The sequence below is a fragment of the Cetorhinus maximus genome, chromosome 10 (assembly GCF_964194155.1).
Source record: "Cetorhinus maximus chromosome 10, sCetMax3.hap1.1, whole genome shotgun sequence".
NCBI lineage: Eukaryota > Metazoa > Chordata > Chondrichthyes > Lamniformes > Cetorhinidae > Cetorhinus > Cetorhinus maximus.
In genome coordinates, this window is record NC_135888.1 from 29,080,882 (window position 1) to 29,101,868 (window position 20,987).

The 20,987-nt window shown below is 40.7% G+C and overlaps 1 protein-coding gene across 1 annotated transcript in view; it reads left to right on the forward strand.

Annotated features, from left to right (window-relative positions):
- Positions 1-20,987, forward strand: part of LOC144685608 (protein Niban 2-like) — a 197,905-nt gene that overhangs the window by 59,721 nt on the left and 117,197 nt on the right. The window lies entirely within an intron of this gene.

Consider the following 20,987-nt stretch of genomic DNA (forward strand, 5'->3'; position numbering starts at 1 on the left):
TCTGTTACTTTGAGTTGTTGGAGCATTTATTTTATATTTTAAGTCTCAGAGCCCAGGTCAATCTGCATCTTGAGTAGCTTTGGGATTATTCTTTAGACACTGAACAGTTGTGTATTAGGCAAGAATTCAGTTTTGTTCCAAGTCTCCTATCTTAGGAATTTTTCACTTGCAAAGTAAGGATTCCAGTTGGCAGAGGAGTGGAACTGGATAATTCAAGATCATATGCTACCCATCTTAAGGAATTTCTAAATCGCACTCAATAGAAAATAAATATGTAAAGTACCAAGATCTGTTGCTTTAGTAGAAACTTTGCAATAGACATTTTTTCCACTGGCAGTCTTGCACCATTGCTACAGAGATTGCATTGCAGTAGAGATGTTGTTTTAGCTTAAAACAAAAACACCTGGAAAAACTCAGCAGGTCTGGCAGCATCTGCGGAGAGGAACACAGTTAACGTTTCGAGTCCGTATGACTCTTCAACAGAACTAAGTAAAAATAGAAGAGAGGTGAAATATAAGCTGGTTTAAGGGAGGGTGGGATAAGTAGAGCTGGATAGAGGGCCAGTGATAGGTGGAGATAGACAAAAGGACAAAGAGGTGTTGAAGGTGGTGATATTATCTAAGGAATGTGCTAATTAAGGGTAGAAAGCAGGACAAGCAAGGTACAGATAGCCCTAGTGGGTGGGGCGGGGTGAAGGAATCGAAAAAGGCTAAAAGGTAGAGGTAAAACAATGGATGGAAATACATTTAGCTTCATGTTGGTGTAAGCTGTAACTTTCATTGGCCCACCTTTTTTAAAAGAAGAATCGCTAATTTATGGATCAACAGTGGGCAAGATTGAGATACATTTAAGATTTTATGTTCCTTCTAGCTGAGAGCCTTTCAAGGGATGAAGGGAACATTGAGGATGGCTGGAACCTGGTGGATTATTTAGGAACTTGGTTTGTCTCAGGCACCATAGTTCTTTGGCAGTTATTCTGTGGACTTATTTGTTAGTTAAATGGTGAGCTTTAGTCCATTTAGTCCATATTACAGTTGATCAATTGAAGTGTGTGCATGTTGTTGCAGATGCACGCTCTGCCCCTTGACCTGTTTAAATCCAGTTGAAAGCATCCATATAAGGATGTGAGAAGTGTTATCATTTACCTGGGTTCTTGGGTTATCTCACAGCTGGAGCCGGCTGTGCTGCTAAGCCTTTATTTTAACTAAAACTTAAATGCCCTGAAATCTAGAATTAATTTCTGCAGAGAGACTTTGACTTTCTGTAATTTTAGGTGAACACATGAATCTGATGTGGCTGTGCCCGGTGTGCTACGCTGAGATGTGCAACTGATTTCAAAGTATATAGGCAAGAAGTGCTGTGGTTCTTTTGGCAAAGATTAAGTAAGCAGTGCAGAGACAAAGCACAGTTTTACTTCTCTATGTGCAGTATAATAATTAGGCTTCCAGCTCAATCACTTGGTACTTTTATGACCTGGTCAGTAGTCCTGCTGCCGGCACCTAACATCGCATGAGCTCTCATTGCATAATGTTGTTTTTTGTTTTCTCCTAATATCGTTTTCTTATTTTTATATAATTTACTGCTAGCGAATGTCCAATTTTCCTCCTAATATGAGCTGCAGATGTTTCTAGCTTTTTAAAATTCATGCGATGTGGGTATCGCTGGCTAGGCCAGCATTTATTGCCTATCCCTAACTGCCCTTGGGAAGGTGGTGGTGAGCTGGCTTCTTGGACTACCATCTGTTGTAAGAACACCCACAGTGCTGTTAGGAAGGGAAACTGGTTAAGGTTTATCTGAGCTAAATGGTTCTGGCGAATTAGATTTCAAATCCAGAGAAGAGCCCAATGTGTGGATTATAGTTATGAACTTGTTGCAACCATACAAAGAGCTAATCATTTCAAAGATGCAATTAATATATTCTACTTTTTTAGTCATGTCTGTCACATGGAATGAGATCTAGAGGCTGGTTGCAGGTGAGTGGAAAGGTGAAAAATGAGAGTGGGAGAACCAAAGCAGGAAATGTAGTTGAAGCAGAGCAACAAGGAGGGTTTTTAAGAGGCAGTTGAATTTGAGGAGAGAGGTGAGGATTTGGGCTGAGGGTAGGGGTATAATAATTGTAATCCTCAATGTATGAGGAGGTGGACCAGTGCAGGTGCAGTAAGAGTGCATGCACTAGGAGGTTCCTGGTGTTTTTTATTCATTCTTGGGATGTGGGTGTCACTGGCTAGGCTAGCATTTATTGCCCATCTCTAATATCCCTTGAGAAGGGTGTGCTGCTTTCTTGGACCACCATAGTCCATGTGTTGTAAGTACACCCACAGTGCTGTTGGGAAGGGAGCTCCAGGCTTTTGTGACAGTGAAGGAACAGTGATAGTTCCAAGTCAGGATGTTGTGTTACTTGAAGGGAACTTGCAGGTGCTGGTGTTCTTGTGCATCTGCTGCTCTTGCTCTTGTAGGTGGGAGAGATTCTGGGTTTGAAAGGTGCTGTTGAAGGAGCCTTAGTGAGTTACTGAAGTGCATCTTGTGTGTGGTGCAGGAGGGAGTGAATGTTGAAGGCGGGTGCTCTGTCCTGGAGGATGTCGAGCTTCCGAGTGTTGTTGGAGCTGTACTCGTCCAGGCAAATGGACAGCATTCCATCACATGCCTGACTTGTGCCTAGTAGATGGTGGATAGGCTTTGGGGAGTCAGGAGGTGAGTTTCATGCTGCAGCGTTCCCAGTCTCTGACCTGCTCTTGTAGCCACTGTATTTATATGACTGGCCCAGTTCAACTCCTGGCCAATGATAACTCCCAGGATGTTGATAGTGGAGGATTCCATGATGGTAATGCCATCCAATGTCATGGGGCAATGGTTGGATTCTCTCTTGTTGGAGATGATTATTGCCTGGCACTTGGGTGGTGCAAATGTTATTTGCCATTTATCAACCCAATCCTGAATATCGTCCAGGTCTTGCTGCATATGGACATGACTCTTCATTTACAGACTGCTTCAGTATCTGGTGCTGAACATAGTGCAATCATCAGCGAATATCCCCACTTCTGAACTTGCGGAGGGACAGTCATTGATGAAGCTGCTGAAGATAGTTGGGCAGAAGACAGTACCCTGAAGAACTCCTGCTGTGATGTTCTGGAACTGAGATGATTGACCTCCTACAGCCACAACCTTCTTCCTTTATGCTAGGTATGACTCCAACCAGCAGAGTCTTCCCCTGATTCCCATTGACCCCAGTTTTGCTAGAGCTCCTTGATGCTCCACATGGTCAAATGCTGCCATGATGTCAAGGGCAGTCACTGTCTATTTACCTCCTGAGTTCAGCTCTTTGTCTATGTTTGAAGCAAGGCTGTAATGAAGTCAAGAACTGAATAACTCTGCAGAACCGAGTCTGAGTATGAGTGAGCAGATTATTGTTGAGTAAGGGCCACTTGATAGCACTATCAACAACACCTTCCATCACTTTGCTGATGATCGAGAGTAGACTGATGGGGTGGTAATTGGCTTGGTTGCATTTCTCCTTTTTGTGGACAGGACATTCCTGGGCAATTTTCCACATTGTTGGGTAGATGCCAGTGTTGTAGCTGTGCTGGAACAGCTTGGCTAGGGGCAGGGCTAGTTCTGTATAGTGGAAAGAGGCCAGGGAAGGGTTTGAAAGCAAGGTCAGGGATATGATTTACTGGTGCCACTTGGCAAGGAACAGTGTGGTGAGCACACAAGGATTGGAGTAGATACAGAACCAGGCTGCCAGGTTTTGGATAAATTGTATAAGAAAATGTTTTTGAGAAGTCCAGATTTTAGATGTTAAAGCTGTGGTTGAGTTTGAGTGGATATTGTGTGGTGGTGGGGTGGGGTGAGGGGGGGGGGCGCGGCGCGGAGGGTGAGGTGCTCATCATTGCAAAGCTGAACGGAAGTTGTCACGCCAGTGGAATGGTAAAGAAAGACTTGCATGATCACTGTCTCTAAGCGCTTTCAGCCAATGAAGCACTTTTGAGGTGTAGACACTTTTGTAATGTGGGAAATGCAGCAAGCTTCCACAAACATCAATATGATAAATGACCAGACAATCTCTTTCCTTGTGTGGCGTTGATTGAGGGATAAATATTAGCTAGGACGCTGAGATAATTCCCTTGCTCCTCTTCAAAGTAGTACCTTGGGATCATTGCAGGCAGATGGGGCCTCAGTTTAATATCTCATCAGATAGACGGCACTTCTGACAGCGCAGCATTCCCTCAGTACTGCACTGGAGTGTCGGCCTGGATCTTTGTGCACAAGCCCTGGGGCAGGACTTAAACCAGGAACCTTATGACTGAGGCGAGAGTGCTATCAACTGAGCCATTGCTGACGCTACGGTGTGGTCGATGAGTTCAGCTTGGGTTCAAGCTATGGTTCTGCTCCCCCAGATTTATTGAGATGGCTGCTTGGAGGGTTCACGGATACAACCAGAAATCGAAGTCATCTTGACCTTGAGCTGAAGGACATTTTGACTCAAGACAGTTGGATACTGATGCAACAGCTTTGAAATTGATTGAGGAGGTGGAGCTATACAGCTGGGCATCATTGACGTAACTATGGCAAGTGAACTCTGCTTCTGGACACGACCTGAGTTCACAAGCTTCTCGTGCACCATTGGTTTAATTCTCATCTATAGAACAGAGAGCTTCTGTTCATAAGTAGCTCTAGGGACTTTTGAAAATGCCTCAAGTTCATTATGTAAATGAGCCTAATTATGAATTTTAACAGCAGATATCTCGATCAGAAAGACATTTCCTTACATTTTCAGTCTGTCCCAGAAAATATTCTCTCAATGCTCTCATCTCTGGTTGCTGTGTGCAATTTGGCTGCCACATTGCCTAGAAAACAGGTAACTCGGTTTAAAGAATTAATTAATTGAAATAAAGTACATTTGGATGTCCTGTGGATGTGTAGGGTGGTACATGAAGTTCGTTCTTCCAGAAATAATAAGGCAGCAAAGCTGGTTCTGCCACCACTGGGGCCCATTACCTTTTCACCTCTTGTCGATTCCCCTCTGACATGATAACTCATTTTGCCAGCAGCACATTGTCCGTCTGATCTGGTAGACTGCGTATGGACATGCCTGGTAACATTACAAATCCAAAAAAGAATTGAGGAGAGTCCGACCTTTCAGCTGGGGAAGAGTGTAAAAGAAAACTTAACGTTTGCCACCTTGGGTGATGCTAGAACTAAAACTGACCCATAAAATCTTTGATAGTTATCATTTCAAGTGGTGGCTCACAACCGGAAGAGGTCCGGGAGTTAACATGAAGTACCAGAATGTATAATCATTAAAGCAATCACCTTCTTATTCACTTGTGCCAACTGTTATTCTTTGGTGATTCTATTCCTTCGCTGCTTTTGATTCCAAAGTAAAGCAATGTCAATTCTAAATGGTAGATTCTTTGCTTGTCGCACTTGGCCTTTTAATAATGTAAAAATCCAAAGTGGTACTTAGGTGTTCTTTATAATTAAGGAAGTGTTTCCCAAGGTACAGCTATCACAGGGACTTTACAGGCAGCAGCGCAACAGCTTTCATTAACAGTAATCAGTTCAAGTTAATGTTATCCTAGGTGCTCATGTAAACGTTTATTTCTTGAAATTTGAGCTTGTAATTCTCTCTTTAACATGAATTGCATGGAGCAGTACACATGACCAGGCTGTGCTGCTTCAAGTACAGTGCCATTTGTGAAATCAATCCTGGAGCCTTGTTAGGAGTCGATTTTCTTTTCTAAAAGGCTGGCCGCAAAACTGGACATCTCTTTTATGCAATCTAATTCCAAAAGAAAAATTTGGAACCCCAAGCTTTAGGTAGGTTTTAAATCTATGGGTACTTACATGGGATAGCTGATTTGCTTCTTCCTTTAACTTTCCTGTTGGGATCTATTTGTATTAAAGCTGAGAAATGATGACTGTGAAAATGAGTCTTGTGCAAATTTGTGTACAAGAAAAAACCATTTCCAATCTACAGAGAATCTTCTCCCCTGCTAGTGCCATTGAAAGGCCTATTCATTTGCTGAAATAGTCTGAAGATCAATTAAGCTCTGACTGACCTGTGGAATGTTATTCCAATTGGACCATAAATGGATAGAACAGGTTACACAGAGCTTGTCCTCTGAGCATAGAATGAGTCCAAAGTATGTTGCAGACTTGAAATCAAAGGCTGCATGGTTTGTTTAAAGTGAGCAATGGCATAAGAGATCTATTTGGAATTGCTTTGGGCACTGCAAAAAATGTATATTTTAAAACGTGAGTTTTTGAAAATGGAAACAGATAATAGTGTAATAGCCCAGATGTCTCCTCTTTACAAGTGTTCAATTTGGTGGCACACTCACCCGAGTTGGAAAATTTGAGTTCATGCCCTGCCCCAGTATAAGCATTTGTTCCAGTTTAACACTAGAGCACAGTGTTGAGAGAATGTCTGTCTGCCCCTCCCCTCCCTCCAGCTAAGACATGAGGCCCGATTACCTTTTTAGCTTTATCACTAACATTTCTGCACTACCTCCAAAAATTTTGGTTATTATTTCATTAGTCAGTTTATGGGCCTTGCTGTATACAACTGGTTGCCTACATAACAGTGACTGCATGTCATATTAAGTTTTCCAGAGAATGGAGTGGGTGACTGTGGAAGTGCAAGTTCCTTCTATAAGCAAGGTTTGGAGATGGGGGATAATTGAAATCATTGGGGATCTGAGGAACTGGCAATTTTGCTGTTTTTAAATAACTTCTGCTGTGAAGTAACAAACTGTGGATTCAGATAATCTTCAACATTCTGGGTTTATTTCTTTATCACTGTTGCAGCTTTCAAATTGTATCTAGAATTGCGCAATGTACAAAGGCTAGCTTGCAAGTGGGAGTCTTGGTATATGCTTTATGCAGTGCCCATTGATAAAAATTTAATTCACATTGTTTCAAACTTCTGAAATTTCCAGCTAACACTGCATTTTGGTTTTCAAATTTGAGTAACAGCCCTTACTTCTAGATTAGTTTTTAGCAAGTACAGCCAGGTTGGGTTTTATGTATGCGTATTGTGTGAGGCTATGATCATTTGAGTTCTGGAGATCATTTTCTCATGGCCAAAGTGAAGATCTACTTCATGAACAAATACTGTCCATCTCACTGAGCCAAGGCATGCCTGGGTGTGCCAAGTTTATTCACAGAACTATTTGAAGTACAGCCTGATGTCAAAGACAAGTCAGATAACACCAGTATCTTTTGAAGTAGTTCATAAGAGCTAAGCAACCCTTCAAATAGATTTCCATGCAGATGTTTCAAGTAACGATTCAACTCGAGGTTATTACTCGAAGCCTAGGAAGGAAGCTGAAGAATCACCCCATCAAATACAATAGATTTTTGTAACCCGTCATACTGCAATGAAAAGTGCATATATTTCAGCAAAGGGAAGATATTGTCAAAAAGTAAGTTTTGAAGACGGTTTATATTGGTTGACAAAAATTTAACATTTTTCTCAATTGTTTACAGGTCCACTCTTTTTTTTAATGTGTGCCTAGGTTAAGTAGCAGGTAGAATTCTACTGGTTCCAGTCTTGCTTAGAATTAGAGTTGCCTCCATATTGGCTAGTTCAAAACTGAAAATGAGCTAGCCTGTTAAGTGTCCAGTTCTTGTATTTCTAAAGCTGCAATTGTATTCTACAGACTTTGTAAAGGCATGTCAAGTTAGCTGTTTATCAATACAGTCTGGCTGAAATCTACTGAACCAGTGAGAAAGCTTGATGGATGTTACACACAGGTTTCTTTTTCATTTGTGCAGGGGATGTGAGCATTGTTGGCAAGGCCAATCGTTATGGATTTGATTTTCCAGACAGGTTTCTCATTAAAAACATCGAACTTTATTTACAGGCTGCAGCAGCCTTCCATCAAGCTCCACAACTAGAAAAAGAACTCCCACTCTCAGGTTCCCTGTGTTTAGAGCTGATTTGTTCACATTGCCACGTGATGCTATACAATACAAGTCTTAAAGCTACAGTCACTACATTCCTTAAAGCTACAATTACTATACCAATGTTTATTGTCCATCCCTAATTATCTTTGAACCGCTGCAGGCCATATGATGTAGGTATAGGTATACCTACAGTGCTGGGAGGCATATTCCAGGATTTTAAACCAGTGACAGTGAAGGAATGGCAATATATTTCCAAGTCAGCATGGTGTGTGATTTGGAGAGGAACTTGTACGTGGTGGTGTTCCTGTGTGTTTTCTACCCTTGTCCTCCTTTGGTAAAAATCGTGGGTTTGCAAAGTGCATTTGAGGAACATAGTTACCATGATCTTTAATGTTGGTTTAAAAAATATATTGCAATGGAAGCCAACCATGCTGCTGGATTGAAATAATTAAACTTTTGAGTTCCTGTCAGTTGCGCTCGATTGAAGAGGTTCTTCAAATTGAGGTTTTTTTTATATATAGGTGTACGGGCCTGAGACACAAGTTCATAAAAATTAAATATTTAATTAACTGAGAAACTAGCTAGTGTGCACTGACCATTGTCAGTGGTCTTGACATCTGGTGACTCACGGGTGCATAACTGGACACTCTCTCTTGTTAATGTTTTTTGATAAAACAATTTTCAGCTGTGTCAACAGAACTGCGCCAAGTTACCACTCTAAAACACTGACTTTTTTTATTGCAAGGAGAAGCACATTCCATTAATGTTCCATTACACTGCCTGATTATGCTGTTCCAAGCATTTTTTTTTAGATTATGCAAATGAGGTTAGGTGGCGATTTGAACCTGAATACAGCACAATTTGGAACATAATTTGCACCCAGTTTCTTGATTGTGCCCATGTTGGGGAAACACTCTCCTATCGTTGCAAACATTCCGAAACCAACCTGCTTAAATTGTGACAATTGCCTGGTGATGCATGTTAATTGTTTCTGGCATTTCAATCATTTTCCACAATTGTGGTTTGTGATCAACAGCTTGACTGGTTTCTTTGATTTATGCTGCAGGCAATGCCAGTAAAACAGTCAATTTGATGTCATGCAGCGGTCAAAGGTATTTTGAGACTGGTAATTTTCATAAAGGAAGCTGGTATCAGCTAATAACATGGCATGAAGAGTGGACCTGGAAACATTGACTAAAATTTAACATTTGTCAGTCAATATAAACTGTCTTTAAACTTTTTGACTATCTTCCCTTTGTTTAGAAATGAAATGCACTTTTCATTGCAGTATGGCTGATTACAAAATCTATTAGTATTTAATGGGGTGATTCTTCAGTTTCCTTACTAGGCCTTGAGTTGTAACCTGGTTACCTATTGCACTATTGGCAGTTTTGATATTTACACTGGGAAGTATTTACTTTGCACTTTGACTCTGTACTTGACCTTGGATTCAAGCTTCATGTGGCTGCACATTTTTTCTCTAGTTGGATCCCACTCTGGGGAGGGAGGAGATGTGGGGGCAGGCTCTTGTGGTAAGGCTCAAGTGTAGCAAGATTTTTGGGATGAAGATCATGTTCTTCAAACAGCACAGATGTAGCACCTTCTTTAAAGTTGAAGTCCCCACCCTGTTGATTAATTCCAATAATATCCATTTAGGAGTACAGGGAAAGGATGTCTTCCTAATTTGGCTTTACTGTAAATGTTTCTGAAATCGCTACGACAGATTAGATCACTACTCTCAAACATTAACTGTAATCATTGTGCAATTGAGGCAGAGGAACATGGTCACTATTTACAAATGAGATCACTGATACATTTTTGGCTATGAAAGATTCCTTGTGCATGTGCTTCATTCATGACGATGTCACTGCCAAGAATCTGGCTTCAAGTGTTGGTAGAAAATTGGAAATAAACTTTTCAGGCCAGCCTATATAAACAAGAAGTAAGGTGATTCTGAGAAGTTGTTCCTCTGAAGTAAATGCCAGTATTACAGCAAAGGGTTGTACCATCATCAGCTATTCACAAATGTGCTACAATTCAGGCATTTGCATTTTGTGACCCTTGCTTTGCCGGTGCTGCTGTGTTGTATCTCATGTTGCATTTCCCCTCTTGGTATTTTTGTGCAAGTTTCTTTATCTTCTATGGGAATGTTTTCTTGAATAGCTTCAATCAAATCTAATTTCGGAATGTGTTGTGTCAAATAGCCATTGTAAGACTCAATGTGTTGTATATAACAATTGCAAATGAAATTTGGTTCTCCATTTCTTTGAGCACAATAAGCAGACTTGATAAGTAAAAGGCATGTAGATGCATGCTGACTTTGCTTGAAGTGCTCAATGGCTCCATGCACCACTGCTTATACCTGGATTTTATAAGATGTGGTTTTGATTTGGTTCTTGACCATGTTAATGATCGAAACCCTGAAATTCCTAGGTTGCAGAATCAGCAATTGCCCCATTGCAAGACCATCTGATCATTGCCAATCTGGCATATTATATAGACCTGAGTTTGCCGTTGAGTCTTTTCCCAATCCCTTGCACAATGCGTCTAGCATTGTTTACCAAGTGATGATTGCTGAGCTGTGAAACATAATGCCTTCATTCAAGACCTGATGATAGATGCTCTCAAAGGTGCTAGCCAGTACTTAGTGTTGTTGGCTAATTCGAAGATAAGATTATAAGATCATAAGAAAAAGGAGCTGAATGGAGCCTTCAAGCCGACTCTGCCATTCAATAAGATGATTGATCAGATTGTGGCCTTAACTTCACTTTCCTGCCTGGCCCCCTTAACCTTTTAAAAATATCTAATTCCACATTGAATACATTCAATTTCCCAGCTTCCGCTGCTCTGAACAACCCTCAGAAGAACTGTCTCCTCTTCAGCGTTAAATAGGAGACCCCTTATTTCAAAACTCTGCCTCCTAATTCTAGATTCCCCTCAAAATCTTGTTTTCAATAAGATCACCTCTCATTCGTCTAAACCTCCTGCTCTTTATTGTCAAAGAAATGACACAAAGCACTAAGCTAAAAATCTGAAACTAAAAATAGAAAATTCCTGAAATATTCAGGTCTATGGAGGGAGAAACTGAGTTGACGTTTCAGGTCAGTGACCCTTCGAAAGTCTCTCACTGATGAGACTCCCACTCTCATTTCACTAGTGCTGCTTAAATTAGCTGATTCCAGGATTTTGGCCACCACTGATTTTGGTGAGTGCAAGCCTCAATGGTCTACACTTGGGCCATTACATTGGGAGTGCAGGCCATTCCTAGCAGATGTTTTGAGCTATGCATATTTTGACATGAATTTGCAGTGCAGGAAGCCATTAAGGATGCTTTTGCATAACCTGAAATCTTCAGTTAAAATATTTGGAAATAGCTTTTTAATTAGACTATCTTGGTCATCCTGAGTAGAGCTGTTATACTAGATTGTGGATAAGGTAAAACTGGTTTTCAGTTAAAACATAAGCGATTGGTGGGTAGAAGACGACAATCCCTTGAGCCTGCCCACACAATGATGTGCCATAAATGGGTAAACGTTGCTTTCTTCCCCTTCCTCCTCCCACTCCTCGAGGAGGTGCAAAAGCAGGAACTAAAACCAGGGCCAATAAAAGGGGTGGGGTGAGGAGGGGGCGGTGGTGAACCTCCTGGGGAAAATTCCTCACCACCTCAGATGCTCAAAACCAATGCATTTATAACTTGCTTAGATTTTATTTTAAATGTAGTTTAAACATTGACTATTCAAAAGGCAATTCATTGCCCTTGGGTGGTTTTGGGCACACACTTGGACATGAAGTCTTATGATCATATTTAGAAAATGTATGAAATCTGTTCCTGTAGGCTTTAGATGCCAACAGTAAACGCATTGATTCCAATTAATGAGTCTGCTTTCAGAAAAACCAACCAGCCAGACACTGAAATGTTTATAAATGTATTCCATATCTCAAAAGGATAAATTATACTGAACCCAAAAGAAATGTGAATTGTGACTGTTGTCTTATGCATAATACATCCTGTGATGAAACCATGAAGGAGGATTTTCACTTCCCTCAAACTGCAATGAGTATTTTCTCTAAGCAAGTTTAGTACATCAATGGAGAATCAAGTACCACCATAGCTTCCCATTGAAAGCTGGTGTAACTCACTGATTAAGCAAATTTAATAAATGGCACAAAGGCTTTTTTGCACAATTTTTCAGTACAGGTCAAAATTATTCAAATGTGAAGGATTAAGAGTGTGGGTCATTTGAACTTGCCCCCAACTGCATACCTGTGTAATGATAAGGCTTGCATGTGCTGTTGGCCCCAACCTTGGGAGCTGAAGATGGACATCTTGTATGACCAGGCTTTCCTAAATGAAGAGGTGTTATCGTTGTCATCTGTCTGAATGTATTTATGCCACCAAATATAAAGACCTCAACACATGATGTGTCACAATGGTTGTTTGCCATATTGTCTGCTCCTAGTGTTAAAGTTGAATGTACACTTTATCCTTTGGTGAGGCAACACTTTGTGGGATATCTATTCCAGGCACAGTGGGAGTAGATTGTGCAGATAAAGCTGTACTCTCCCTTTAGCATTATATTTTTTGAATAGAGTGACGTGTAGCCTTAAACTGGAGGTTAGCTTGAGGTCATCATGGCATTCAGTACTCTCCAATATTTTCCTTTTTATAATAGAAGTAAAAACAAATAATCATGACCTAGTTATTGAGACTGAATCAGTTTTTCAAACTCCAGTTTCTGCCGTGTGCAGTTTGGGGCAGGATTGAAACAACTATAGACCAGTTTTTACAATTGACACAATCACCAGGCATCAATATTTCCTCTCTGCACTAGCTGTAGCGGAGGTGTGGAAAGCTTTTCTTTAAACATTTGAAGCTTTATTATGTATCCAGAATAGAGATTGTTTTTTTTCTACAATCAGGTGTTGATCTCAGTAGCATGTCCAACAGCTATATTGAATACATATATGACATACACCACTGAATCCCATTCATTTCTTTTATTTAGTTTTCTGGATGGAAGATGCTGTTAAATCATCTTTTATTGCTCACTGATATTTGCCCTGAGGAATCTCTGATGGGCCGCCACCTAGTCCTTTATCATGATATTGCTCTCATGACTCATGACGTTAGGCACAGATGAAGGCACCCTGCACCTTTGTTCCCGTGGATTTGACTCTTCCAAGTACACTCGGCTAGCCTCCCACATTCTGCCTTTGGTAAACTTGGGAGGTTATCAAACTCTGCTGTTATCTTTGCTCAAACCAAGGGCCAAGTTTTCACTGGCGAGTCAGATGTGTGGAGTTAGGGAAAATTCCCAACTGCCCAAACCTGACTCGGGAGGAATTTCTCCAAATGGGTCGGACTTTGACTCCGGGGGGGGTGGGGGGGCAACTAGAGCCGGACCTGCCATCCCCAGAAACGGTGCAGAGGCAGCTGCGGGTGTTGCCGAGTAACAAGGTGGGCTGTTTAAAAGGACTGCCTCACTGCCCTGGGACTTCATCCCATTTACAATAAAAAGTTAGGCCATTTAGCCCTCACACACCACATATACCGCCCCCCAATGCCCCATCCACACTGACTTGTCACCTCATTTCCTGACCCACTCTTCATGGCTGCTCATACCTTCTGTGCAGGCCTAACCTCTCCCATGACCCTGATACCTTCTGTGCCAACCCATGCCTCCACCCACCACCCTTTTACCCTTACAACCTCCATGCCACCTTGCCCAGTATCCACCATGGGCAGACCTCAGGAGTCATGCTGAGATGGAATTAAATGAAGTTCTAAGTATTTGTTACAGACTTTACAATATATTTTTTTTTAAAAAAAGCTCATTGATTAAAAACCCACTCAATACAAGTATTTGCATTCATAGCCCCACATCAGACTCAGCTCCAAGTGGTTATAAAGGAATTAGCTATCAGTCAAACTGTGAACCTACAAGACCCTACTGTTATAATGATAGGTTTTCGTAGCAGTCAGGCAGCACTAATCTTATGTCCCTCAGGCTTATGTTAACAAACATCTTTTGAAATTGCAAGCACTGATTTAAACCACAGGCTGTTTTTTTTTTTCTTCAAAATTTAAAGACCAGGAGGTTTAAATGACTTGACAACTTGACAGTTCCACACTTTTTGCACACATTCAAATCTACTCTTTGCAATCCTAAAGGGGTACTGACCTCTCCCAAAAGGATACCTTCTCTCCAAAGAACTCAAACAGGTTTAGGACTTTTCCTCAAACTTGTAAATCCCACGAGTCATGTTTTCGAGAAACTTCAGATGATGAAAATCGCTTCTGAGCGAAGATAGCTGAACTTCTAAATGTGCTGTTACCTCTACACATTGTGTGAAAGCCATTGCCCCCCCATTCTCACTTTCTCCACCCCCAGTGAAAATGGTGGGCGCCAGGTGAGACTTGTGGATTCAGGGCCCTGGAGCCATTTTAGCTAAGGCATGAAATCCTTCCGACTTGGTGCAAGTCCCAAACACCCATCAACCCTCGCCCATGTTGGCTCCTGATTAGGCAAAGCCTCCATTTTTAAAATTCCCATTCTTGTTTTCAAATCCCTCCATGGCCTTCCCCTCCCTTTTTCTGTAACTTCCTCCAGCACCACAAGTTTCATATCCGCACTGTTCCAATTACTGCGTCTTGAGCATCCCCCCATTTTAATTGCTCCATCATTGGTGGCCCTGCCTTCACCTGTCAATGCCCTATGTTTTGGAATTTCCTCCCTAGACCTCAATGTCTCTCTCTCATTCCTCCCTTTAAGAGACTTCTCAAATCCTACCTCTAACAAAGCTTGTGGTCACCTGTCCTAATATCTCCTTGGATGGCTTGGTGTCAAATTTTGTTCAATTGCCATCCTGAGTGGCAATGCATGACCATAGTGGTGGTGGTGGTTTGATGTTGGATTCCTTTGGAAGTGAGTGTGACGACACTTTCAGTTGTATGCTAGATCTGGACGATGTGCCCTGATGAGTTGTAGCTATGCATGAGAAGCAATGAAACAGCTGTCAGAGTGCGAGAGCTCTTGGCACTGGTGAGTAGTAAAAGAGAAACAAATTGGCAGGGGACACTGGGGAATGGAAGCTTGATGGCAGATTCCTTTGCCCCTGCATCTATCATCGAATCCTACAGATTACACAACAATGATATAGGGGACCATCACTGACCAAACATACACTGTGCGCCTTGTTTGACATGTCAAGGGACCATGGTGGTGGTTTGATGTTGGACGCCTTTGAAAGTGAGTGTGAGGACGCTTTCAATTGTATGAATTCATTGTATATTGTTTTCCAGCATGCAATGCTGCAAATATATATATTTCTCTGGTCTAGTAATTGACAATTCAGCTTATGTTTTGTCACAGAGCTGTTAGGTTGCTCACAGTTATGAGTAAATTTGTGAAAAGGACAACCAACCTTGCACTTTCCTCATGTGACTGTTATACTGATCTACCATAGGCTCAATGTCGTATTTTAGCTTCGGGTTTTCCATTCTGAAGGATATTTTGCCTTGAATAAATCTGTATTATTTTTGCTCTCCTATGCAATCATGTATCTCTAGGTGATCATTTGTCTTTAAATTTGTGTTTTAGCCCATCCGGGGCAGTAAAGCCTATGAAGATGTAAAAACACAAAACTATGCATTAAGATCCTTGTGTCAAGCTCATACTCTAAGTTGCTATTGGACCATCTGGGCCTCACTCTGTGGTCTTGCTAGCTTTATAGCAAAGATCACTAAGACAGCTCTGGACTCTGTCTAGAGAGAAATGATACTCCCTGGGTGCTGTTTCACAAACCTTGTACTAAACCCGAAACAGCGTGTGGTCAGTTCACTTCAACTGGTCACTGGTTGTTAAATGGTGGCTCGGAGGTGGACTCTATCTGAATCACAAAGGCGGTCCAAGTTTTAATCCTAATCTATGCTGAGGTATTTGATCACAGACAGAACGACAGCATAGGGAGTGTAATTAATTAAAACATGCTAGGCTTAATGAAGGGAATATTAATTAGGGAATCTATTCCTAATAATTCTGCAATAGTCCCTGAAGGGTCATTGGACTCGAAACGTCAACTCTTCTCTTCTCCACCGATGCTGCCAGACCTGCTGAGTTTTTCCAGGTATTTTTGTTTTTGTTTTGGATTTCCAGCATCCGCAGTAGTTTTTTGTTTTTGCAACAGTTTGTCTGCTAACCTTCATGTGAACAGTGACTGAGTATGTCAGTGCAGAACACTGAGCATCTTTGACTTCATGTTAGAGTTTGGGTACTTTCATTCACATCTGCCATTGCTTGAAGGACTAAATTTCTGATTATATGCTCTAGCAAATGCAATTTTCTAGGTTAATCTCCTTTAGAGGAGTCTTTGAGTACATTGACTTGATTATTTCCCTATCTTCAAAGGGCATGCACCTACAGAGAAATTGTGATTGGGGAGAATGTGTCCTGTCAGAGTGATTAGTTTCCTGCTGTCTGGCACTTTCAAGTTGCCAATCACTGGTGATCTGGGATGTATGGCCATCCTCCCCTGCCAATGGCATGGCAGCAAAAGGCTGGCAAGGGTGGGGGGGGTGGGGGGGTTGTAAGGGAGAGATTCAATGGTCAGCATGTCTGTAATTTTTTTAGATCCAGAATTCTGATTCTTTGCTTATGCTTTCTTTGAATAAAGTGGGGGAATACCTGGAACAAAAGTACTCCAGACTTTACTTCCCTTGAGATTTGGCAGAGAACTGGCACTTGGCTAATAGCAATCAAACTATTGTAGTTAAAAGTTTTTGGCAATGCTTTCTTGTCATTTCACATTTTGAAAAATACAGCCTGATAAGCAAACAAATTACTAAACTGCAGTAGATAAATGAAGTTATCGTGAGATTTTGACTTAGTGAAGGTAAAAGGGCAAGCCACTGCCAAGCATTGTGCTATGTTGGCAAAATATATTTTTTCCCCTCATTTGTCTTTAAAATCAGTGATCTGGATACACATCAGTGCAAAGAACAAAGATAGTACAGCTGTATACTAGTATTTCCAGTCCATTGCATTTAATTTTAAATGTATGTCTCAAATTTGTTATTCTGTAGTCTCGCACTTGCACATACACATGTACATACATTTATACACGATATAAAAACAGAACTTGCAGAGCTGATAATTTTTTTTGTCATCAGGATCTGAAATGATGTGGGATATCTTTAGAGCAATGAAATAGATTATGATGATTGTTAATGCCTCAGTGACTGCTGAGGCAAAGTTAGTCATAAAATTAAGTCAGGAAAAATTTACAAGATTGGGGACAGATGTATGCATGAAAAAAAGGTGCTGATTGGTTAGCAAGTCGGCTGTGGTCAAAAAGTTGCCATGGAGAATGTATCCGAGCTGTTGTCCCCTGTGCTTTTTCTTCTCAAAAAAAAGGTGGAATGTCTGGACATATTCCTTTTGCCTGCAGAAAACTGATCTCCACATATATGTAGCTTCTAGCAAGTGTAAGTGAGCTACATTGTGAGTCCCACTGAATCTTAAATTGGTTGTTTAATGTACTACTTAGCACACTCTGGATTGTTCAGCAAGTGCTGCCCAATTGTGGAATCTCATTAAACATTAGACATTATGTTCTTGAGTTTTGCAAGCACAAGTTGGTTGAATACGCTCAGCACTCTGCACGGCCGAAAAATGTGCTGTTTGACATGATCTGCCAGTCGTTAGGGTGCATGGACTACAACCTTGCATCACACCAAACCTGAAACTCTGAATGTGGTATATGAGTTTATGTCTATGAGATGCCAGGTGGTACGTAAGCCACACGTCCCGAGGCAGATTGTCTCAAACAGCATGTCACTGGCTGTTCACAATAGGCAGAGCTAAAATTGTCATGTAAATCCAATAGCTGCAATCTTAATTGACCCAAACATGGCTTAAATATCCAAAATTGACCTGTATGCTGCTTTTAGGGGCATGTTTTGAGTGATACATTTAGCGTTTTTTGGTAGTGGTGAGAAGGATGTTGGATGTTGATTAGCATTTTTAAAAAAAAGAATATCTGAGTTCCAAACGGCTTGAGTACTCAATTCTGTCTTGGGGGTAGTGCCATTTTTTTGTGAAGTAATGCTTCGGAATGCTACTGAAAAATACTGAAGTAAATATTCCAGTCAGTCATTTTTAACTGGGGCTGATTTGATGCCCTACAAGTTCCTTTACACCAAGGTTGAGGTGTAAATTGAAAACGGCTAGACTGGGGCAGGAATGCTAGTTTCCAGATTGGGCAGCTAGCCAGAGCTGGCAATTTCTTTCTCACTTTGATGCATGCTGTAACCGTTTTTTTATTAAAAAAGTGCCCCACAAAAGATGTCAAGAGGCCAGTGTGGATCACCTGTTGGATCTGCCAAATTGTTCAGTATGCAGCACGAAAACCCTTGTGAACATTTTGAAAGAAGGAAGTGAACTAAATGGCTGGTGAGATTGTTGGAGCGGTGAATTGCAGCATTGTTCCCTTCACATTTTTCTGCCTGCTGTACACTTGTTTTCTTCCTTCTCTGGTCATATTTAACTTGTTCACTCCCAGCGTCTGTTCCCAATTGAAAACCCTGTTGAATGTGTTTATTCATTTCAGTGTTTTAGTTTTTTAATCAATAATTGTGATCTGGTTCAAGTATATTACATTTGAAGAAAAGTCCAGATACAGCCTGTCTGTTTTGAAACTCTTCATTTAAATTAAGTTAAATATGTTACGGTGAATTTGAAAGGATTTTACTACATTTTTTGCCATCTGCTTTATGTTCCCATCATTCTTCAGACACCATCTCTTGCTTGCTGTAGTCAAGTGGTCTGGTTTGAATTGGAGACTGCTCCATTGCCTGTCACAGATGGTCCATAGGGAATGTTTCAATAAGGTGACATAAATTTCCACCCTCCATGATTTTGCTAGAAAGTGCTTGATGTAGGTCCACAAAGAATAGGTGAGATGCTTTGCATAAACATTTCTCTGTTTATATCTGACAGCAACCAAACTCCCACTGCAAGGAGAGAACACCTTAATTGGAACTGAATAATTTGGGACTTTTTTAAAAACCAAATCATACCAATCATTTCAAATCACCGAAGTCTACATTACTCGTAATATTAAAAAAAGTAAACACTCAAATTTTCAATATCTTATTCTTTTCTGCAACCATGAGGCTGCATATGCAAACTTAAGATTTTCTGTCAAAAGTTGGCAAAGGGTTGAGTTTTAGTCAGCATTAGTGTCACTATACCGGCCCTTGTGTCTTGTGCAACTTTTAGACACAACCTGCCAAATGCACCAGAGCAAGCAGCAGAGAAATGCACAGGGGCTACCTGTCCACACAGGATTTTATAACAATGAAAACTATGTAGCTTCAATAGTAACTTTCAAAAGGGTATTGAATAAATACTTAAAGAAAGAAATTGAGGGCTATGGGGAAAGAACAAGAAGTGGAGCTAATTGAATAGCACTTTCAAATAGCTAGTACAAGCATAATGGGCTGAATGGTCCTCCTGTGCTCTAAGGTTTAATAAAAGAATATGGTGTAATTTCTGGCAATCCAGAAGGAGGTGGCATTAAATCTCCAAACTATAATACAGTATTTACTTTTTATGTCCTACAGTTCTCTTTATTTCATTTCACTTGTGTCACTTGTGTTATACTTGGTTCTGCTATACCTCATCATAATAGCCAAAGCTGAACACACTTTTTCTGAAAGCAGAACTATCCCTTTGTATTATATTGGACAAAAAACAACTGGCAGAGAGTTAAAGCAGTAACTTAATCTCTAGTCTCTTATTTTTCTGTTTAGTTTCTCACTCCTTCAGAAGATCTGAATTAAAAGAGCACATTGTAAATCAATCACCCAATATCCTATAATGCATATTGAGTGGTAATCATTAGGTCACGTTACAATATTTGACATCGTGTTGTTATCCAACCACCTCATTTCCTGGAGATAGTTTCCAAATGTCTGTTAAGAGGATGGGAACTAGGAAGGTATCCAAATCGCATTGGTATAGTATGACTGAACTTGACAGATTGGTGTATCTTTAAAAAGCATAACACATGACCAAGAAGTAACAAAGGCTGCATTTGTGCTCGTTTATGGTTAGAAACCACACCTATGTAGGGCTCCCAGGGAAAGAAGACTCTTGTGTTATGTCAACTTTAGAAACAGGCCAACATCTGGAGACAGCTGGGTGCATGTTGAACACTGCCTTGAGTTTTGCTTATGTCTCTATTTATACTGTCCCTGCCTTGTGAAGAACCCCTATTGCAGAATGCAAACCAGGGAATGTTTAAGGAAAATACAAACTGCGAATGGTTTATTCATTGCTTTTAATCAAACTGAATCACATTGCATTGGACTTCACCAGGTGGACCAAGTGAAAATGTTATTCTACTTTAGTTCTCCTCAATGTACCTTTTTAATGTTTTCATTAGCTGCTCATGTTCCTATGAAGTTAGGACAGATGAGTCAATCTGTGCGCTAATTAATGTGATCATTTCCAGTAACACTTTTTAATGGTTCTTTAAAGTTGGCCATTTAGTTGGCTGAGCTATTAGAATGCAGCAAGTGCTTCAGCATTTTTCTTTGGATATAGTTTTTTTTTCCTATTGGAACTTCACTGGTTTGAAGTCAAATCCAAACTTTGTTCTTTCCATCTTATTTTCCCATCAGTTTCAGCATGAGAATGCCAAACCTACAGCCCATTAAGCATATTGCCATTTATCTGTTATCCTGGATGAGAGGAAATTCCAAAGAGGTGGATTTGGGGCATGCACTGATATTCAGACTTTCAATGGTGGGAAATAACCCTGTTGGGACACTGTGACATTAATGGACAGACCATTTTCCTTCAGTACGGTTAAACTGTACAAAGAAACTGAGAGCAATTCACTGATGTTGACTGTGGATATGGAGAGGTACCAGTGTCACTTTGAAGTTTGCAATCAGCCTGCAGTTTCACAGCTCCATATTTTTCAGTTGATACCAGGGGCCACTTGGTACTGACACACGAGCTCTAGTTGACTGTAGTACACTGCACAAAAGATTTAGTGTCTCAATTAAAACT